This window comes from Nyctereutes procyonoides, unplaced genomic scaffold (genome assembly GCF_905146905.1).
Source record: "Nyctereutes procyonoides isolate TBG_1078 unplaced genomic scaffold, NYPRO_anot_genome, whole genome shotgun sequence".
In the NCBI taxonomy this organism is placed as follows: domain Eukaryota; kingdom Metazoa; phylum Chordata; class Mammalia; order Carnivora; family Canidae; genus Nyctereutes; species Nyctereutes procyonoides.
This window is the reverse complement of record NW_026575049.1, coordinates 51,737,750-51,762,030: the sequence shown is the minus strand read 5'-3', so window position 1 is coordinate 51,762,030 and position 24,281 is coordinate 51,737,750. Positions and strand designations below refer to the sequence as shown.

The 24,281-nt window shown below is 38.7% G+C and overlaps 1 protein-coding gene across 2 annotated transcripts in view; it reads left to right on the top strand.

Moving 5' to 3' along the window:
- Nucleotides 1-24,281, top strand: part of FSHR (follicle stimulating hormone receptor) — a 175,736-nt gene that overhangs the window by 102,605 nt on the left and 48,850 nt on the right. The window lies entirely within an intron of this gene.

The window sequence follows — 24,281 nt, the reverse complement described above, 5'->3', positions numbered from 1 at the left end:
CCCATCCTAATTACAATTTCCATTTTCCAGTGTAACAAGATTTCTCCATGGCAGGAGGAACTCCCTGACATGTCACCCTCAGAAGGTGGACTAAGCAAAAAGGCATGCTGTCTCTTCAGAAACAGCAAAGGCGTGCTCACTGTAGCATGTAAACATTTTATACTGAGTGAATTTCATTTCTATCCGCACTCATCACAAATTAGCATCACCAAAATGCTCAAATACATATCCACGGTATGCCTTTCAAATGCATTGTATGAAAAAATCAGAGCTAAGCATGAGGCACAGATCCATTTCATTTAATTAGAGTTTCAGAGAAGCCTAAATAAAAAGGTCTGTATCTCCTTAAATGTTCTGTTTCTGCACGAGTATAGCTGTCTTGCATAGCCAGTGGTTTGAATTGAAAATGATTTCAAATGCAAAGCCTTTAAACCCTGAGTGTTTGACTCAGGTAATATTATCACAGACAGACAATGAAAGAAACCATCACCCGTTCTTATTCTGAATTTTATACCAGTATCCACTTTTCCTTTATAGTAAATCAAGGAAAGAGACTATTCCCTCCATTTCAGTGGCAGAGCCCTAACTTAATGCCATGTTAGGAAATCTTCACTGTTCTCAGCACATCCCCTGAGTGTGCTCACTCCTTATTTTGAATTGCTCCTTTTTACTTTCAAATCCCTTTTAGCATTTCTCTCCATCCCAACCACCCAGCTTTGATACTACTCACCTCCAAAGATCCTCTGTGACAGCCAGACTAGGCTCCTCAGGTCCCCATATCCATGTTATCCCCCTTTCTTACCTTCTCATTTCTACTGTTGCCCAGCCTTTAGTGTTACCACTGCTCCCTCCCTATTTATGTAACCATTTAGTGTGTACTTCTACCTTCAGCATGTATTTAATGAGCACTCGCAGTGCACCGGACACTGGAAAGACAACATTGACCAAAGAGACAAAGGAGCTTGCCTTTGAGGAGTTTAGATTCTTGGAACAGGAGATAGACAGTGGGCAATAAACTTCTTAAAAATCATGTAACTCGGTGATGGAGATAAAGGAGTGCACTTGCTGAGATGAGCACCAGGTGATGAATAGAATTATTGAATCACTATGTTACAGACTGAAACTAATAACACACTGTACCTTAACTGGAATTTAAATTTAAAACTTTTTAAAAATCAAGGTTTTTTTTATAGAGTAAGATAAATTCTGAGGGATAGCAGGGGAGAAAAATTATAACAAGATAAGGGGGATAAGGAGTGCTTCAGAATTCTAAGACTTACTGCACTGGTCTGAGGTGTAGCATTCTATAAGATACTCAACTTTCATGTTGGTTTTACCATACTATGACATCTCAATTACCACCACAGAAGTGGGCTTATTCCTAAAATAAACCTAACTGCAACTGAATAGGAAAAACAGAGTTGGCAACAACTGCTTTTCAAGTAGCTTCTCAAACCACAGCATATATTGTTTCAAAGGCTCTGTGTACTTACATACTGTCTCCCTTCTTTTGGCAACCTATAGGATCACCCAAGCGGTGCAACCAGGAATGCAGTCTGTGATGAAAATGGTTTAGTTTTCTGTTTTTAATAATTAGGATAACTTTTCTGTCTATAAAAGCAATGCAGGCTTGCTGTTGGAAAAAAAAAACATTAAACAGTGGAGAAAGTTAAAAAGAACAATAAGTTTATGTAATTCAACAATGATATACCCAATGTTAACATTTTGGTGGACAGCCTTCTACAATTTTTCCTCTGCTGACACACATTTTTTTCATTAAAATGAGATTGAAAAAGTAAAATGAGATTATACTACACATGTTCTTTTGTAACCTACTTTTTTTTACATAGCTGTATGCTGAAAAAATGTTTCAGAGGATATAGATGGCTGTTAAAGTATTAAAGACAAGGGCAAGACCAGAACTCATCCATGACTGCAATATGTAAAAACGATCAGTTTGGGAGAAAAGTAGGAACTTGAAAAGAATATTTCACTTCTAGTTTGAACATAAAACTTTACAGAATACAGAAGGAAAAACAAAAAACAACAAGAAAACACTGAACAGGCTCTTAAACAAGGAAAGTACAATTTTGTCAATCATTTTGGAAGGAAGATGAGAGAGTAGAAAATCATTTTCCTTTTTGAACTACTCTATGCTTGCCTCCATGAAGGCTGAGTATGGAAAGCGTTCTAGACAGAGTCCTTTTTGAAAGGGGATCTGTGATATGCTGTCTTTATCAATGGATGTTAACTATCATTAGAGGAAAGTTGATATAAAAGATGTCAGGGCCTGGCAACACACAAAATGGCAGATCTTTGGCTCCTTCAAAAACTGACCAGAAAATAACATGTAAAAGGTCCCCTAGAAGTGCCTGTACCTGCAGCCTGGTTTCTCAGAGATAATCTGTTAACTGTAGCAGTATATACAACTGTACTTGCTACAAAGGAATAACCTAGAAAATTTGTCATTCTAGGTCTATGTATGTGTTGAAACTTTGCTTTCATTTACAACATATACACCATACACACACACAGGATTAAATGAAAATAGATTTGTAAGCTATGAAAAATATTCAGCATCCAGCACATACATACATATATGCACATATAATAAAACCTTTCCTATTAGTGCTTGAAAAGTCACCATACAATTTCTTTAGTCTCTCTTTTTCCTCTCTACTGTTCTGGAATTTGGATGTTCTATTCAGGTTATTTTATTATTACTTTACCATTTTTAAGACATTTATCAAACTCCCAAATTAATAACATTGTTTTGCTCCACCTGACCGCAAGAACCTCCAAATGCTTTAATTCTGGTCTCCTCCTTGCAATTTTCCATGTCATTTTTGTCTAGCACTTTAAAAAAAAATACTTCCCATTTTTAATTTAATTTTTTATTTTTATTTTTTTTTAGCATTACTAACATTTTGCCAAGGATTTTGTTCTTAAACTCTGGTTCTTCTGGGTTTCATTTTCTTATTGATGAAAATTGTTTGTTCTTCACATTTAAGACTTCTAAGCTTTCTTCATTCTCTATGTGTCTGAAAAAGTTTTCTCTGCCCCCTCCTGAATTCTTTATAGTCTAGGTGAATTTATAAACCTGGGTTGACCAGAATTTCTACTCAGCAAAGAACTCTATTATCTTCTACTATGTATTATTCCTTCTGTGAAGTTTGTGTCAGCCTACTTTCTGCTAGTCTGTCTTTCCTCTCTGATAATTTCTAAGATATTCTTTGTCTATAGTTTCACTGTTGAGTAAGGATTTTTTTTTAATTTTTTATGCTTGTGGCTTAGTGGTTTCCTCAAAATTTCCTCTTTTATCAACTCTGGAAAAGTTTTCATTGTTATCTCTACCCTCTTCATCATTCTTTCTTCATCATTCTTCTGAATCTACCATTAGATTTATGTTGGAACTTATATAATTCTGCATGTCTCTTCACTTAGCATTGCTGTTTCCATCTTTTTGTCTGGGAGCTACATTATGAGTGATTGCCTCATCTATTTTCCAATTCATTCCCTTTGTTTTTCAATAATCTAGTCCATTACTTGATCCATCTACTGAGTTTTTAAAGATCTTGATTGCATGCCCTTGTATCAGTATTTTTCAGTTCTTTTTAATTTTTTTTTAGATTTTATTTATTCATGAGACATACACACAGAGGCAGAGACATAGGCAGAGGGAGAAGTAGGCTCTCTGTGGGGAGCCCCATGCAGGACTTGATCCCAGGATCACTCCCTGAACAGAAGGCAGACACTCAACCACTGAGCCACCCAGGCATCACACAGTAGTTCTTTTTAAAACATTGTCCTTTTCCACACTTTCCTGTTATATCTTAAGACTTCCAGACATTTATCTTTAGACTTTTCAAGTATGCTTATTAAATCACTTAGTGTCTTATTTTAATCCTTAGTCATTGAGGTATAAATATTCTCTCTAGTGTGTTCTTTGTATGATTTATAGCATTTACCCTCAGCCCATCTTAGAAGGGATGAGGTGTGTTCAGTTGGAGCCCTATGCTCTAGATATAGAAACACCCAAACACATAGTTTCTCATTTGCTGCTGTAGAGCATTTTCATTTTCTCCCGTTTTGTTATGATCTTTCTATTAATTTCTTGGCTTGAGTTCACTGAACCCAGTGGATGGTATGAATTCTCATTCACATAATCATATGTCATTGGCCTGGCATTAAATATTTGCAGGTGACCATTTCTCCCCAGGGCCTAGGCCACTTCTTTGATGATTTCCTCAGTCATGAAGTGCAATCTTAGAGTCCCCATTTCTCTATGTGCACTTTTCCTAATTCTTGACTTTATACAGGTAATTAAGCTCTAGTGCCTCTCAAAAACAAATGTGCAATTTGGGCTCATCTTCCCAAGTGGGTTTTGAAGCTCCAAGACCCAGTTATTAAGCTAATTAGAATTTTTCCTTGGTTCTTTGGTTCCTCTGTACATTGACCATTTTGACCAGGTTGGGAGGTGGAGTCACTTTCATTGTTTCTCAATTAGCTATTTTGTAAATGTTTATCCAACATTCCTATGTATTTGAAGGTAAGGAAGCCCTCCTCTCTGATTTCCTTAATAGCTGGAACTCCCAACATTACTCTTCCATTCTTTGTAATAGTCTATTACCCTCTCCTGGCTCTCCTTTGAAAACAGGAAGAGGTTAGAGGGAGGTAACAACATCTTAATGGAAGATTTAGTTTAGATTACCTTCTGCCTTGACAAACTGGGGCTTATCCCACATAAACAATATCTAAAAATAAAAGAATGCATTCAACACCAAAAACTGAACAAGCTAAATCCTGTCGTTTACATGTGAGGATAGCTGAGAATTTAAAACAGAAACAGGTATCTTAAAATTATGGGATGAGAAGGTGGGGTTGGGATAATGGATCTAATAGTAGTAATTAAGTCCAATCACAAACTAGATGATTCATACCACCATAGCAAGTCCAAAGCCAGGTAATAATATGACTGCTTTAGTTTTATACTTTGCCTTTAAAAAATATAGTTAACTTTTCAAAGCACTTTTCTACCTACTGTTCACTTATCCATTCAACACATGTTACTAAGTTGATCCTCACAGCATCCTAGAAAAGTAATAAATAGGTATTAACATCTTCACATGAATCATGAGAATACTCAGCCCCCATTTAAGTTAGTAGCCAAAGGGGCAACAGCTATTTTATAGAAAACTTAAACATAGTTCTGACTCCTGATCCTTTTCCCTGTTTAGAAAATAGCATTAAACTGGCTTTACTAGTTTACAGAAAGGTACTATTTGAGAGAAGATGATTCAAAGATTGGGCAGAGGACTATCTGGTTGCTCCCCTTCTAAGTTTGGCTTTCATGTTGGTTCCATCCTTCTCCATCCTTCCCCATTCTCTAGCAGTACAAAGCCCATTCCAGCTTTCCCTTCCACTAGCTCCTAAGCAGGTTGCATTTATGAGGATTTTGTTTTGGGGGGACAAGTATTAGCAAGAATCGTATTTTAGACTCCCAGAACCATAAGAGAATATAGAGTTTAAGTGTTTATCCAGCTTTTGAGAAGCCGAGATATCAAAGTAAAATAATGTTGAACTGATGGCTGGTAGCAAGAATGCTTAGCAAGAGAGTCTACAAGCCTTTTTGAGTATATCTTTGGGGGACATTCAAAGTTTCAACATGTTTAAGTATAGGGTAGAGACTAAATATACAAATAATGAAAAGAAAGGATGAGTAGAGATGACGAAATAGAGATCAAGAATAGTAAATTCTTCTTTGGTGATAATAAGTTTCACACCCCTGAAGAAGGAGGAAATAATTTTCTTGAGCAGCAAAACATCAGCCACTGTTTCTCTCATGACAATTTTGAGATATAGTTCTGGTAGGAAATATGAATAGTAATTAACCTTGTTGAAAGTCTATTTAATATAAATGGGTAAGTAGGTTTTTAATGTCCACAGCAGAGATTCTTAAATACATGGTAATATGTTTACCTTTGCAATCTAGCATATATAATCTCTATCTACCTGTCTGCACTGACTGTAGGTGGTAGGATGAGATTGAGAATGGGAGGAAAATAAGTGTTGCTCAACTTTTAAAATTAAAGCTACATGCCTGAACTTGCTGGTGATGTTCACCTGAAACAGGATGCATCAAGTTCTACATTTTGTGAACTAAGAAATATCTAAAGCCCTATTTGCTCTAAGATCTCTCCTACTTGCCTGCCAGGGTGCTTGAAATGCTCATCTTACTCATGGTTTAAAAATTGCAATCCTTTATTAAAATGCAAAGCTGATCAGCCCAGTTGGCTCAGCGGTTTAGCACTGCCTTCGGCCCAGGGCATGATCCTGGAGACCCGGGATCGAGTCCCACGTCAGGCTCCCTGCAAGGAGCCTGCTTCTCCCTCTGCCTGTGTCTCTGCCCCCTCCCCCATGTCTCTCATCAATAAAAAAATAGCAAAGCTGATGCTCAGAAATACAAACCACCAGCACCCATGTAATCTAGAGCAGCTACAGAACAGTCACTCTCTTGTGGTCTTAGATTCCAAAAGTTGAAATAAATGATTTCTAAGATGCTTTCGTCCTTCCACTGGGAAATTCTGTAGTTCTCTGATTTTCTAATATGATTAACACATTTTGATAGAGGACTAGAATTCAGGGTAGATGCACAGCCTGAAATCCCATTTGGGGTAAGTAGGGTAAAGGAGTGGTTAAATTCAACATAGGCATCACTACAAAGTTCTCTGTGATCCAAAATGATTTCCTGGTGGTATTGGTAAGGAGTTACACCCCATGGCTCTGCACCTTGGATGGGCATGATGTTGATGTATATAAAGTTCTCCTTCTCCTTGGTCCCTTCTGTCACTGGTAACAATCCTTTGAAAATGAAAGGCAGTGTGAAGTCAAATTAAGCCCTTGAGAAAGCCATGTCAACAGAACCAAGTTGCATATAAGAACCTCCTTAGGATATTGTTACTTTTTTCTGCCCTCTCCCCCCTCCTAAAATCCTGTGATTTGTCTTTCCAGCAACATATTAGAATACAGTTTATCTTTAATATAGCCACCCCATGTTCTAAAAGAGCAATGCTTTGTATAGAATATAAAGCCTATAAAGACCAGTATGAATGCTTGAAGACACTAAAAACATGTCAAGTGTCACACTGAATAGCTACCTGTATAAGTAAAAGTAGTACCCCATCTGCAGCTTTAGGTGAGGGGCACTGGAGGGGCTCATCCCCACAAAATAGAATTTTAAGTTAATACAGCTTCTCACATTCATCACTCCTGTCTAAATTCTACCTCCCATCATCATGTTATATGTTAAATTTCACTATTTCTCTGGAGGATAGAAATACTAGATGTATAGTGATAGCTTCTGGTCAATTTGTTAGATTGGTTATGAGATTTATCTCTAATGGTAAGGAGAAAAAGCCTAATGAAAAGGAGGAAAAGGAGTACAGAATGAGGCACAGAGTGGGGTTATCCTTAAAGAAAAATAATAGTAATAACAGCAGTGATAGTCCTTCTAATCACTTCAAAAACATGGTTATATGTTTAATGCTTTACTGTTTAACACATCATTTCACCAATATCACTTAATTTTGATTTTGATGATATGAAGTAGATCCGAGAATTGTTTACTTACTTCACACATAAGATTTGTAAAGAGTCCGTTCCATGTCATATCACTGTAACAAAGCGGGAACCTAAAACCAAGGCTGTTGATCCTACATACATGGTTTTGTTCTGAAGATGTCTCAAGGGAGACCTGGGTGGCTCAATCGGTGAAGCAGCCAACTCTTGGTTTTAGCTAAGGTCATGATCTCAGGGTCATGAGATTGAGGCCCATGTCAGGCTCCTGGCTCAGTGGAGAACCTGCTTGAGATTCTCTCTCTCACCTTCTCCCCCCCACCACCCCCCCAAAGTAAGTGAATAAATCTTTCTTTTCTTTTTTTAATAAAGATGTTTCAAGGGCCACAGAGACTTTGGAGGAGACATACTTGGGAATGCTAACCACAGGTTTAGCATGTTAGCTCTCCTTAAATACTCAGGATCTTGCTGGCATCAGGTGATGCTCTAATACTCTAGTAACACAGGGCCTCAACTCACCAGCTCTCAGGAGCCCATTCTCATCCTCTCCCATCTTAGAATTGGCTTCCACGTACTCAGTTCTCAAGCAAAGAATGACTGGGGAAGGGGGAAGGGAGAGGGAAAGGGAGCATCAGGCAGAAACTTAGTCCAAGGCTTTCCTGGACATTAAACATTTGAGTGCTCTGGACCCTGGGTCTTGTCTCCTCAACACAAATGCTCCCAGAGAGCGTGACTTTATGTTTGCTTTCCACAATGCTACCTTGTGTTTGAGCTGCATCTACAATTTGGCCACTAGAACAATGACCTCATTTCATCTTTTCCTTGACTGGGTAAGGTCCTGGAGCCTTCTATGAAATCACGGTAGGTCACAAATGTGATTTAAGGGGCTCCAGAAATTCCCAAAGGCTCCAAAAGTACTTCAGCTATGTGCTCTGTTTTGCCTGAAATTACCTGAGCTGTGTGTTCCATTGTGTCCCAGAATACTTCAGCTATGCGTTCCATCATCCCCAATCAATGCGATGCCCTCCTCCTCAATCAAGATTGTCATCAGTTTTCAGAAAAAGACACTTTGAGGTGAATGAGTTGTCTTTAAAGCAGAGACTATTACAGGGAAGGGTAGCGGGCAGGAAGCCACTGAAACAGACTCAGATGATGCAGGGCTTAAGGCCAACTACCTTCCTATGATGCACGGACCCAAGCTCTGCTCTCATGAGCCACTAGGCAAACTTGGTTGTGGGCTGTCCCATTCACTCTCAAATACCGTCCCTTCCCTGAGCTGAAAGAGCTCCTCTGCATTTGCCTCTTCATTAACACCCGCCTTTCTCCTATTATTTATCCTCCCTTTCAAGTTGGTGATTTTCAGTCCTGTTAAGTTTTGGGAACTAGAAGAAAGAAAAAGTGAGCATCTCTCTGCCTCTGTTCCCTTGTTCTTGTTGGCAGATTATAAACTCTTGCTACTGTACGATATCTCCTTAGGTTCCAGAAGCAGCAGGCAATAAAGGACTCACTCTCAACTCTAGGGAAAGATTTTCCAATAATTTTCTCATTTCCTCATTGTCCCTGCACCTCCCCAGCTCCCTTTAAATACTGCAGAGCATATTCCGTCACTGACCTTGTCTGATCATATTGATTGTCAGCAATTGCAGTCTAATTGGAAAGCAAGTTGCTATGGTGATTCTTGTGTCTTATGTCTTACATTTAAAGATACAATGATCCTAAAACGGGGGAAATTGCTTGTGGTTGGTGACAGAGGAAAATATACAAATTGTGCAACTAATATATTCAAATGAATTCTGAAATCTAAAATAGGACTTGATGTAATAAATTGGTCCTAGAATTTTTACCAAAAGCACATTTGGTCAGAATGTATTTCTTTTCCTCCGAATACTTACATTTTTAGGGGAAAAGGGAAAAAAAGTATCACGGACAGGCAGGAAGGAGGGGACTATTCATAGCTAAAAATTAGGTTTGAGATCATTAACACAAAGATGCTGCATTGTGAGATGGGAGTTGGCAGTCCTAGCTTCCACTTCTCTAACTTGGTATATGGCCTTAGGCAAATCTTCAAACCTTTCTGTACTTATTCTTCCTTCCTCAGGAGATGACAGCTTTTCCTGCTTTCATACCAGTTTAGACAATCAACAATCACTTGTTCAACAGGAAGCTCTGGAATCAGTTGCACTGAAGACAATGTTACAATTTCATATTAGATTAGAAGCTCCTCAAAGGCAGAAATTGTATTCTCTTCAGTGTGTCTGAAGAAGAGGTCTAGAGAGGAATTTGAGATTTGGTGCCAAAATTACTAAAGCACTGTTAACGTCTGTTCCCTCCAGCTCAAAAGAATTGAAATCCCTCTGTGTATGATGGAATAGGTTCAGTACTATTGAGAATGTGACAGTGGCCATAGATCCAGCCCTTGGGAGCCTACAGACAAAGGCACAGCCAGTGTAACTACAAGTTCAACAATATAAAATACTCTGATAAAGACACAAGGAATGTGCTGGGGAAGCTCAGAGGAAAGCAAATGTCTTAATTCCAAGGATTAGAGAAGGCTTCCTTGGAGAAAACTATAAAGGTTGCCTTTAAAATTGGTGAGTTTCCTTCCTGCTCTGCTACTTAGGTGTGAGGGTAAAGTTTACTTTAATCAATGTAAGGCAAAGGATTTCAAATCCTGTGGATGTCATCTGTCCAATCAGCACACATTTGTGGAGTGCCTGCTGGGTGCAGAGGTTACAAGCTATGAATTTAACAAAGTCCTTGACCTCCAGGGATTTATAGTCACTAAACTCTAGAACAAAATAATAATAAACATTTCTTTAATACTTACTATGCTTTAGATACTTAACATGTATCATTAACATTTAGTAGTTAGTCCTCACAAAGTTTTGTCGGTAAATACTATGGTCCTCACTTCAGGTATGAAGAAACTGAGGCTCAGATTTTTTTTTTAGGATTTTATTTATTCCCAAAAGACATACAGAGAGAGGCAGAGATGCAGACAGAGGGAGGAGTAGACTCTCCACAGGGAGCCTGATGTGGGACTTAATCCCAGGACCCCAGGATCATGACCTGAGCCAAAGGCACTCAACCCCTGAGCCACCCAGGTGCCCCAGAGGCTCAGAGAATTTAAATAACTTTGCCAGCTTCACACAGCCTAGATGAATCTATGAGTACTTGTATGGGTCTACAATACTAGCTCTGTTGCCTAGTTCCTAACATACATATCCCTTTTCCTAGTTAGCCTTGACTCAGTGTCTACAGCCTCAGCAAGAAAATGCTTAAGTAGATGAATGAAAATGCACTCTTATCATAAAGAACATCTTCACCTAGACCAGCTCAGTTATTAATTACCTGTATAAATAGAGCTTCTTGTTCCTTTGTTACTCCGGGAAAAAAAGAAAGGATGCATGTGTAGGACATGAAAATCTAAAAGATAACCACTCAAGGGCCTGCCTTCCTTCCTTTGCTGATACTGTAAAATTCTCCTTTTAGGCATACTACAAAACAAAAAACATTCCCTAAAAGATGTCTTCCTAACAAGATCTTGTTACCAGATGTTATATTAGTAAAGGACAAATGTGCATTTCACAAATTACAGACATGCATGGGAGTACAAAAATTCCCCCAGAAGTTGCTAAAGAGAGAGGGGAAATATGCATTCTTTTCTTCTGCCCCACAGCCAACATCCTAGACCTCAACAGGAATAATCCCATCATTATTTGTTTTGCTGCTAAGTTTTTGTTTAAACAAAGGTTTCCAAGGCATAGAAAAGGCCTGAATATATCCTGAACTAGGTTGATGATTCTCAAAATCTTGGGTGCCCTTAACCGGCTAAATCAGACTCAGATCAAAAGACAGTCCATTCTCCTCCTCAACTTTCTAAAATGATGGCATTTTTCTCCAGGCAGTGGCAAAGTCTCCAAAGTCTTATAAAATAGGAATCTCTTTTTCAAGACTTACTTCCTTTTTCCTGACTATACAGACCTTTGCTGTAAAAATAGGGACACTTTCAGTACCAACATGTGGCAAAGGTAGCCCTAGAGTAGTGCTTTCAACTGCCATTTGATGTAAGATGGAGAAATCTGCTCAGAAATTGAATAAAATCAATGAAATATGTAGTCAGTAAAAATGGGACCCTAAATTTCAGAATTCAAAGAAATTCTGAAAATGTAGCAAAGGGCAGGATGGTATCAGTTTTCCATGAAGGATGCTTTTAAGGGTGCTACATTCGTGCATTCCAAAGGTGAAAATAAGAATCAATCCAACTCAAATTCAGAAGTGGCCAAATGTGAATTCCTTCTTGTTCCTTCACTGTATCCCATAAAGGAGGCACTTTTATGCCAAGAATAAGAGTTAATGAGGTGGAAAATGGTGGGGCATAAAAGGGAGAGTAATTATGAATTACAGAGTGAAAACAGAGACTGGAAGGAAGATGAGAGCCATTTGGGGAAGGGCAAATTATGTTATAGGTATGGGAACGGTAGCAAAAAAAAAGGGGGTATAATAAATCCCAGAGATAATTATCAAGGAAGCTTTTGGGGTGCTGTACGGTGGCAGAAGTGTACAGGAGAGCCTGTAATAATTGTCTCACACATGCGTGCACGCACGCACACACACGCACCAACATATTTAGTGTTTCTTTTGGTAAAAGATTCAGGATACATGAAAAGGAGAAATTCAACACTGGCTTACGGGGGATCAACAGAGCTGTCTTTAAGCTGACAATAAAACAAGGACCATCTTCAGGAGAATAACAGCTCAGACTAGAGGTACCTTCTCCCCTTGTCCCAAGATCAGAAAGAATGGCCCTTGCTGGCTACCCCACAGAGCTTAAGGTGCCTTAAGAAGGAAGCTCCATGGAGCCCTTCACCCCTGCTTATTAGAAACAGAAGCCAGCTGTCATGCAGGACTGCTGATGATGTGGCTGGCTGCCTTTTAATAACAGAATCAGAGAAATAATTAAAATCACTGAATTCTAGGGCTAGAAGGGACCCACGAGATCATCTGGATCAACAGTGTTGTTTTATAGATGAGGAACAAAGGCCCAGAGAAGGTAACTGATTTGACTCAAGCAGAGTGGTTAATTAGCAGCAGAGTCAAGACTAGAACCTACGTCTCCTGACTCCAGTGAAGTAATAAAAAATAATGGTAAGCAGCATAACCTTTGCATAACACTGTGTTTTTTTCCTCCTGCATGACATACATTATTCATATGATCTTCAATAGCCCGACCAACTACAAAGAATTGAGTATGAAATATACTTAGGTACAGAGGGCCTTATCAACATCTTACTACAGGAGATGGGTCTCAGAGTTCCAGTGATTTGACAAAGCGATGAAGGACTTCCTCTTTCCCATTCAAGAGACCTTGCTTCACGCAGTTCCACATTGTTGGAGTTTAGAGAGCTAGAGGTTCAAATTTCTTAATCTGAACACCCCTCCCAGGGTCTGTGTGCTAATGGATTTAGTAGTCCCCATTGTTAAAAAGTTGTTCTTTCTGTCATGCTGGTATTTCTTCTTTCATGACATAATTGAAAAAGAAAAGAAAAAACCAAGGGATTACAATTCAAGAAGGAGCAGCCATCTGGTGCGCTCACAGTAACAGGCCATCCAAACTCCATCACAGGTAGTAAATACTGTATCACTGGGCTTAATAAAGGTTTCTGGTAAATGAGATCAAATAGAGACTTAATATTGAGGGGAATTTTTGAGGTGTTTGTCTTCTCCAGTATGGCCAAGCAATACTCCTACATGACTTCTAATTAAACAGCCGACAAAAATTTAAACACTTAGCGTATATACCCAGTTTTTCACCAGATGGTAGATGGAAAACCAATACATGCCCTGATAGGAGGAGCATTTGTTGGGCAAATATTAAATACCGTGTAGGGTGCTAGAGTCTTTGGTATTAGAATGGATAGAGGACAACAAATTCCAAAATGTCAGGGGCTTTAAGAATAAGTTTCTTTCTTTGTCACCTAGTAATCCAGAGTAGTGTTCCTCAGCCCTTTATTTAGGATGCCAGGGCAGGGACGCCTGGGTGCCTCAGCGGTTGAATGCCTGCTTTTGGCTCAGGACATCATCCCAGGGTCCTGGGATCGAGTCCCATACCAGGCTCCCTGCAAGGAGTCTGCTTCTCCCTCTGCCTATGTCTCTGCCTCTCATGAATAAATAAATAAAATCTTTTTTAAAAGGGATGCTGGGGCAACAGTAGCTTCACCATCTTTAATCATGGCTTCCAAGGTTGGCCTGGGCATCTCCAGATAAGTTGGATGGCAGGAGACAGAACATGGAGGAACACACATGAGGAGCTATGGGCCAGGCCTACAGTTGCATAAAACACTTCTGCTCACATTCCATGGAAGGAAACTTCTCCACACAAGGCTATGACTAGCAGCAAAATTAGCCAGAAAATGCAATCTAGCTATACACTCAAAAATAAGAGATAAAAAATAGATTTTGATAGATAGCTAAAAAGCTCTTTCATGCCAGGTACTATACCCATAATTTTCATTAAAACCCCAAAATGTAGTTATAATGATGCCCTCTGGACTAAGTCTCATAGGAGTTAGTTGACTTGTCTAAGCTCACACAATTGGCAATGATAGAGGTAGAATTTTAATTCAGGTCTGTCTTCCAGGTCCACACTGCCATTCACATGTGTATGTAAACTATGACAAATACAATTCAGCAGAGCCTTAATAAAACAAGGTCATTAGTGAGATTACCCATGTAGAGCATTTCACACTATACCTATTACACAACAGTATGTAATAAAGGTTAATTACCATCACTATCATTATTATGGTTGCAGCCTTGAGTTACACAGCTCAAATTTCCATGTGCCCCAATTCTACAGATAATTTATCATGCCTTATCTGTCAGAAGCACGACCTACCTTCCTACCTCCCCCCTTTCTTTTGCCTCTGCTGAATCTGGCAAACTACACTGAAGCCAAGTGACCCAATCAACCCCTTCCCTTTCTTCTCTACACACAGTCTCCACTCCCTTAATCCTTCCCAACCCCTTGTCTTCCATCACTTAGAACTCAATAAGTTCCTGTTTAAACAATTCCCAATAGGTATACAGAATAAAAAAGAAGTTATCTATCTTTTTTTTTAAACTTCTAGCTCTAATATCATTCTCCCTCCAGAAAATCTCTTCCCCTTTCCTCTCTCTTTCTCCCCCCTTCTCTCTCTTTTCTTTTTTATCACTCTCTTAATTCCATTTGCTTTCACAAAGAAGAATCCTCATGGCTCCCATGCCTAAGTACTAGCTACCCTCCTGTATTCAGGCAGAGATGAACTCCTAGGGCATCACTTTTTACTCCACCTTTGTCTCCATTAGCCAATCCATTTTTATTTTCTTGTATATTATATACATAACCTTGGATTTACCCCAAAATTTTAAGCAAATCACTGGGCCACTTAATTGTTTGCAAAAAGAGGACTCATGACCCACATCAAACCACTCCTGAGTCATCACATGACTGTTAATAACTAGTGGTCTAGCTGAAATTGCAAAGGGCCATAATTACAATAATGATGGTGGAGAGTGAAAACATTTGCAAGAAACACAGAAAAAAAGAAATTGAGAGGACTTAGGATCTATTAAATGTTGAATAGGAGTTAGAGGTGACCCCAACATTTAAAGCATGGGTTTGGTCTAGTGAACCAGTAGGGATGACAAAGCTACTGGCTAGAGTTACTAATTGGGAAAGGGAGGAGAGTTGGGGGAAGAAAAGGAGAAGCCTGCTCTAGACTAGTTGTCCATGCAGTGTTCACAGAACATATAGTAGAATATGGATTTGGTAGTTGTATACATGGACTCTGGTCTAAGAGAGAAATATGTCCCAATAACATGTGAAACATCAATGGAGAGGATCTAACATGGAAAGCTTGAGAAATACAAGGACAGAGTCTCAAAAATGCTGACATTCAGAGGGCATGAGAGAGAAAATATGGTATATGAGGACAAAGAATATAATGTATTGATTCCCTCCTCTCCACTCTGTTCTGCATTGCTCTGTGTTGGGCATCCTTCTCACACTTTCCTCCACTTCTATTCTGTTGACTTTGCACTCGCAATGTCTCATGCATGTTGCTTCCCTCCAATTAAATTGCTTATTCTTGGGAGACAGTTCTTGCTTTTTATATACTCTACACTTGCATAGAGAATATACTAAAAAAGCACTTATCATATGAGTCACTGCTTTGAGACTATCTATGAAAGGTGAATTTGCACATTGATATATTGCCTTACCAGAACTCTAGTACAACGCAGCATGGAAGGATGGAGGAGTATTCAGTTGTTTTATAGGCAAATCACTCCCAAAAGGATTTCTACTCCAACAGGATTTTCTTAAGTGGAAATAATTTTCCAATTCACTGTAAATATGGCCTATCTGATTTCTGCCACCCTTTTGAGGCCCCATGATCATATCCAAGGTTAACTTTACTTACTGGCTCTGTAATAATCGGGGAAATTGTTTAACCTCTATATGCCTCTTTTTCCTCTTCTGTAAAGGGACTAGGAGTGATACTTACCTCATAGGGTTGTTATGATCATTAAGCAATTTAATAGATTTGAAGCACAGAAAAATTGGCAAACAAGTACATAACAAACTATTTAGCTACATAATAAACTATTTTGTACATAATAAACAAAGTAAGCTATTATGATTGTGATTTTAGTCCTTTTCCTCATCTGCTGTGGGAAGTGAGGGAAATACATTACTTCAGAATATAATTACTCAACATTTTAAATCAAAACAAAACTAATAATGGACACAATCATTTGCCGTTGATGTATTTGAGAGTGAGTTGTATTTAATTGTCTCAGATCGAATCATGGAGAGTTCTTTAATCTGTCTCATCTGGAGGACATAGTTAGAGCATCTTTAGAAAGACTCACCTAGCCCAGGGGAAGGAAGCAGATGCGACATATCTGGAAAGGAAGGCATCTACCTGCTGTCACTGAGGAAAGGAGAGGAGCCCTTTGGCAATGTCCTTACCACATACTGACAATAAGTTGCATTCTGTATTGACCCTGTCCCAAAGGGAACAATATCCTTTTTAGGTTATGCCCTCAGTGACAGAGACATCCTTATTGGGGCACCTTCATGCACTGCCCACTCTTTTTTGAAGGCCAAAAACAGACCAGATGGTAGGTCTCTGTGGAAAAAACTCAGAATCAAGATTAGGGTAACGCTATATATCACCTGGTTTAAGAATCTAATCTGTAGATGGGGTTGAGAGAACTGTTCCTAGGACCTTTGCTAGCTAGCATCATTTTCCCCAGCACACTGGTTGGCTAGCTCAATATCTCCCAGTTGCAGAGGAATTCAGTCCTAAACTCCACAAGAAGACAGGCTGTCTGGCAGGTATGGTGACACCTGGAATTTACCATGTAACGAACATTGTGCTTTCACACATACAATCTTATTTTTGTTCCTTCGACAACCCTCTAAGGCAGTCATTACTCCACTTTATATACAAGGAAACTGAAGCTCAGTGAGACTCTGTAACTTGCCCACAGTTACACAACTAGTAAGAAATGGAGGCAGGATTCAGACTCAGGTCTCTATTTTAGCCTCTGGATCTGACCTGAAGGAAATTCTAAATGAGAGGATTAAGTATGTATTTGGAGATCATTATGAAATTTTCTGCAATGCATTTTCACTGGAATTTTCACCTGCCCTGTCCTATAATTTTTAAAATTATAATTCACATTTCCAGAAGAATTTGGGGAGTAAATATAGGATAGAAATATAGAAAACCACATAATATGTATGTATGTGTGTACAGACATCTATGTGTGTATATATACACACATATATACACATATGCACATATATGTTATATATTTATACATATCCATATGTATATATGTATTGTGTAGATTATGTATAATCATATTTAACATTTAATGAGTAATACATATGTAATTATAGTATATGTACTATATGTAAAAGTATATTATTCATATACCTGCAGCTATATTCAAATGCAACATACCAACCATCCTTTTTATTTTTTTCTAGTTACTCAGACTTAGCCCATTAAATAAAGATAGTACCCAGTTAAAAGAAAGCCTAGAATGCTAGACTTACTTGGAGATGATTGCCAAAACCTAGGACAAATCTTATTCATGTTTTAGATCCCCAGCACTCAGCCTAGTGCCTGAAACACAAAAGTTGCCTAATCAAAATCTGTTGAACATTTGTTGAATTCATTCTGAACTCTTTTAAATATTCACTCCAATGTTCTGCTAAACAAGAAGCTTCCTTCCTGTGCTAATACACAATTTGATTTGTAAATACTCTGCTTACTGCAAGTTTTCAAGAACACAGCTTTCTTGTGCAACAGCCAAGAAGAAAATCTTTTATAATCTTTCAAAGATAATTCATTCATTCAGCAAACATTTGGCTGGTAGCAGGAATACTAAGATAAAAGGCAATGTCATTGTCCTCTTTGTCTAGTGAAGGAGACAAACTAGAATGCAAATTCAATACAGTAGGTGAGGGCTACAGCAGAGTATGTATGTGGGGATCCCAGGCCACAGGGACTCAGAGAAGGAAGATAGTCAACTAAATTTAGTCTGAGGTTATTAAAAACAAAAGAAATTTGATTTAGCGAATATTAAAAATATTTTAATGCAATCGAATCCCCTAATGTGCCCAGTTAGGAAGGGGTATTTTGGATGTATTAGAGGAAAATGCTCTGTGGAAAGTCAGAGGAGGAGGGAAAAGAAAAGGCAGACCCAGTTGGAGAATATCTCCTACGTTGGGGGGAGGAAAAGAAAACAACAAAGAAGTCTCTGTGGGTATTTAATGTCTTATTACATCCCTATTCATAGATGTCACTGAGACTTCTGATGACGGGTTTTTCTAAAGATTCTATTTATTTATTTATTCATTCATTCATTCATGAAAGAGAAAGAGAGGGAGAGGCTGAGACAAAGGCAGAAGGAGAAGCAGGACTCCGTGGATCCCAGGATCACTACCTGAACCAAAGGTAGACGCTCAACCACTGAGCCACCCAGGTGCCCCTGGTGACAGTTTTTTAGTTCTTCCTTATCCTGTAAACCCATAGCAATTCTGCTCTGAATCAAACCAGCATTTGACAAGTAAGTATCAGGCAAAAATGGTTGACAAATTAATACCTTTCCATGATAGTCCAAAGTTTTAAGCTAGACTTGACTGAATTCTATATGCACATTCATTCCCTAAAGTTCCTACTGAACACCCCACCCCCTTCCATCAAGTGTACCTGTATATAAATACCACTCTACTGACCAGAAGAATGCAAATCTAGAGTAGAATTTGTATCTCAGAAACTCACTCCAGAGACAAGGCCCTGAAAACCCCTAGGATCTCGTGCAAGCACATCTCCCCTTTCTTCAAGTAAACATGGAATTGCATGCCCAGAAGAGACCTTAAAAGTCAACTTCTCTAACCCCCAATCATAGAATCATACCAGTCATCTCTGCTGTTTCCTCCACCATGGGTGTTTTGTCAATTCAAAGACTTCATCTGGGAGCCACAGGGAGCTGGGAAATGCTTTGACCCAGAGAAGTAGAGTTTGAGGCATTCAGAAGCTACTAGTATGGCAGACCAAATACATATATATGCCCCTTCTATGCTGTGTATTACATGTGAAACTCCCTGGGACAAATGCCTAACTCATAGACAAGCTAGCCTCGGCTGAAATTTGGGCATGCTGCCTACAGAAAAGGGATGGAAAAAGACTGAAGACAAGCGTCGTCCCCTTTGCAGATGCCATTCCTGGAGATGAAGACTACTTTTCCTCCATTTATACACTAAATATTTATTAAGTACCTATTATATGCCAACTTACCACTAGATGCTAAAGATACAAAGATAGATGAATAAGATACCATCAGAAATTCAAAGTCAAGTTGGGGAATTAGACAATGACCACACAGCCCTGCCAAAAAAAAAAAATGAGCAATGACAAAACAATGTAATTCTTTTAACTAAGCAAATCAAAGGAGTCTTGTGAGAATTAAAAGTTAGGAAAATTTCAACGAGAGAGAAAGGGGAGACTTTCCACTGGGGATACAGGGTTTTAAAAATCAAGTGCCTCACTCTCCTTGGTTTAATCGAATTCCTCCATCATGCTTCTCACATGTAACCATGTGTGTGATGTAGAGAAAAGTCTGGTGGGGTGTTACTACCACACTTCTAAAGAGCCTTGTACTCAAAACCAATACCATCCCCATCACCTGAGATATTAGAAATGCAGAACCTCCAGCCTCACTCAAGATCTTCCCATGGAGAAGCATTTGAACAAGATTCCCAGGTGATTTCATCTGTGCATGAACAATTGAGAAGCACTATCCTAGAAAAGTAGTAAAGCCTCATCTCTAGAAATAAGCTTTCCAGAGAGTCAAGATCTCTTCACCTAAGAAAGGCTGCATTCAATGTCTACATTGAACAGTTCCCAAACTTTCTGTTTTTAAGATCTCTTTACACTCTTACCAGTTATTAAAGACACCAAAGAGATTTTGTTTATGTGGGTTATAGCAACCAACATTTACCATACTAGAAGTTAAAAAGTGGGAAACATTTTGTCAGTCCATTTTTAAAAGAATAAATCCCTACATGTTAACACAAATAATTGTTGTGCAAAATAACCATCTTTTCCCCAAAAAATAGTGTGTACAGTACCATGGACTTACCTATTTGCAAAAATGTTCAATATCTGGCTTACTAGAAGACAGATGGAATCTCATATCTGCTTCTGCATTATAGCTGTTGCCATATTACATAATAATAATCGAGTAATCCTTGTACTCCACTGTATCCTCATAGAGGAGAGTGAAAAAATATTTTAGAATTATTACGAAAATACTTTTGGCCATATAGACCACAAGACCACACTTTGAGACAGCTAATCTATCACATCCCTAGAGCTCTCCTCTCCTCACAAACCCTTTACCTGTTGCCTACAAAAATGCCATCAACCGCTGGAATTGTGCCAATTGCAATGATTTGTCACAATTGCATAGAAAATTCTTAACTGAAGCTATTGAGACAAAGAATGGTTTCTTAATTATATAAGGTTTTTGGATGTAAAAATTCCACATCCTCCCTTCAAAGACCAATTTAATGATCCTCATAATTGTGTATTATCTTAGTCAACTCAGGTAACCTCTGTTAAACCTCACTGGAGATTGGACTGACTGCACTAATTAAAAATAGTACACTAAAAATTAAGAGAAGCTATGCATAATAAAAAATACTATCAATTATCAGTATTAAACAAACATTCTTATATACTTTCCATAGTAGCTCTTGCTACACATTTAACATCTGAAATGTTGTGACTTTTTGTTTAAATTTTTTTACTTATGAAAAACTAAACCTAACTAGTGCCTCCTCTGTTTTACTCCTGATTCCAGGTTATATCTCTGGTTTATCTTGCTACTATTTTGCCTCATTATCTCTCATTATCTTGTGTTCCAAGAACCTTATTTGTCAAATTTATTGTCTCAATAACCAAGGGAAAATTGGCCCTTCTTGTTCCTGAAGCGAACTTTAAGATAAAATCCATAGATCTAAAAGGGACCTTAATGATCATCTAACCCAGCAGTTCTCAATCTTTCCCGCATATGAGAATCACCATTGCTTGGAGAATTAAAGGGAGAAAAAATAATAATACCAGAGTCCCACTCCAGACTAAAATCCAACTCATTGGTGTGGACCCAGGCTTTGGAAATTTTTTTAAGGTCCACCAGAAGATTCTAACACACAGTCAGAGTTGAGAAACTATGCCTCAGTCCAACTATTCACTTTGCAGATGAGGGGCAGCAATGAACAAGAGGGGAAGGATGCTTATTCAAAATCACCAGGATAGAACTAGGATTTGAACACCACTCTCCAGCCAAACAATATGATCGAGATTCTTCTTTTAATTCTCTTAATTCAGAGTTCTCAAAACACAAACAAAAAGGAGTTTCTTCTCCTTCCCTTGCATAAAAGTCACCTTTCAAATAACTTATGTTCTATACACAATAAATGTACCCATTTTAAAAAAGATTTTATTTGATAAAGAGCACTGTAAGGGGAGGGACAGAGGGAGAAGGACAAGCAGATTCTCCCACTGAACACAGAACTTGACAAGGAGCTCAATCCCAGGACCCCAAGTTCATGACCTGAGCAGAAGTCAGATATTTAACTGACTGAGCCACCCAGGTGCCCCTGAATGCACTCATTTTAAGTTTAACAAGTTAGACAAGCATGTATACTCATGGTACTAGGCTTGATACAGAACATTTTCATCACCCCAGAAAGTTTCCCCTTACCTCTCTCTGTCAGCAACATCCATCCCAGGCCCCAGGTGACAATTACTCTGATCTGTCACCATAAATTAGTTTTTCCTGTTTTAGTACCTCATATAAGTGGAATTATACAGTATGCATTCTTTTACTTGACATAATTTTTTAAAAATTCAACCATGTTGTATCCACAGTTTATTCCATTTTATTGATGAGTATTTCATCATATGGATATTCTATAGTTTATCCATTGGGTTGTCCTCAGCTTTGGATTATTACAAATAAAGCTGCAATGAACATTTGTCTACAAGTCTTTGGGAAGGCATGCATTTTTATTTATCTTGAGTAAATACACAGGAGTGGAAACACTGGGCCCAAGGTGGCCTGGGAGGCAGGATGTGTAAAAGAAAGTGTTCCAGCCCTGCAATCAGTCAGAGGTAGCTCTTTATTAACATGGAGATCAAAATGCAGGCATGTCAAAAGGATTAGAGACACTGTATATGGAGTAGTTGGTAAATATAGATATGTAATAAATGATAATAGAAATAAGTAGAGATGGCACTAGGTCGGACTGAAACAAGATCTCTGAGCTTCTCGGTGATGTGCTTTTCCACTGCTGTTCACTTTCCCTCAAACCTTATCCAGCCAAAGGCTCCCCTCCCCCTACACAACCCCCTACCCTGTCCTATATTTTAAGTTGATACTATAAAATATGAACTACCTTCTGAAATAATTTAGAAGTGTTCTTTGGTTTGTTCATTCTAATAATTTGTAGTTCTGCTTGATAAAATGAAAGAAGAGAGGGAGGGAAGGAGGGAATCCAGATAGGAAACTCTCAGCACATGAATTCAGGAAAGGAGAAATACCTACCTTTTAGGTAATATTAGGCTGAGATAAGTACTGAACCAAACCTACTGGTCGCAGCAAGTGCACCTAGAAATCGTTTTTGGAAGATATGGCCCCATTTGGATTTAAGCCCTGTCTATCATGTAGTTCTTCTTCCGTGACTTACCCTTCCCCTATACAACCTTTTCATTCGATTCCTTTAAGTGTTCAAATTAACATCTTCTTTTTCTAGGTCTAACACCCCTTTCCTACTCTTCCCCATTCCTGTAGCTCCCAGTATTCTTTCCACTTATAGGACAGAGGAGAAAAATAAATGGCCAACGTGTTCTATCTCACATACACACACACCCCACCCTTACCTATGGTTCAACTATAAAAACTGTGAATATATAAGTTTACGAGGTAAATCACAAAAAAATGCTATCATAGAATAAGAAGGCTCTTTTCTCTCACTCCTAGGGGCCTGTGAGAAGTGACCCACTACCACTGAGTTGACAAGCTCCAGATGTCACCAGCCCCCCCTCACTGAGATGGCTGCTGCTCATAATCACATCTCCCCTTTAAAACTTCCTCCATGCTCTGCCCTCCAGGCTTGTCCCTGATCAAGAGCCTTTCTAGAGCTCTTCAGCTAAATCCCAGGCCAGCCGACTGTGCTTCTGCCTCAGCCAATTAGAATGCATGCTGCCTATGAGATTTCCTGAGACACTCTCAGCTGCCACATTAAAACTGCATGAGCCTTCCTCTGGAGGCCTAATAATAGCACGTTTCATCTGTGAGCCACTTTATAAACATTAAGTGATTAAGCCACCCTCTATCTTCTCAAGCTCTGGGCTTTGGCATAGTGGACTTCACTCTCCACTGTCCTCAAATTACTCCAGCAAGAAAAAAAAAAAAACTGAGACCTGAAAGATCTTTTCTGGGTATTTTAGGTCAAGACATTAAGACCAAGGGCCCTGCAGTAACAACCCCTACATAGGTAATGGTACGGAGGGAGAAGGTATTTAAAGTCATGCTCCTTTTAAAAGAGACTGAATTGAGGTTCTCATCTCCCAAAGCTAGATTAGCAGAGAGAAGAACTTGACTCCATGGTGTAGAGCAACATCATTGAGCTACAGCCCATGGCACAAATCCACCCTGCCACCTATTTTTATAGATAAAGTTTTATTGGACAATCATACTCATACACTTAGTTGTTATCTACAGCTATTTTTGCATTGCATTATCAATTGAGCAGTTGTGACAGAAATCAAATGACCCACAAAGCCAAAAGATACTACCATCTAGCCCTGCAGAAAAAGTTTGCTGACCTCTGCAGGATCTAAGGAACTTAAAGTTTATCTTCATCCTGTATTTCTGTAAATATCTTTAATCAATTCTCTTTCCCTTTCTGGGCCTCAGTTGCTACATCTGTAGACTGAATAACCTATAAACTAACTGAGCCATCACCTTAGGCTTATTCTCTTGTTCTATAAGTATTAGCATCTCATATGTTAGCTTTGTCTCATTATTATAGCTGACTCCCTTGAGGGAAGGAATAGTTGTGTGTGTCTCAGGAATCA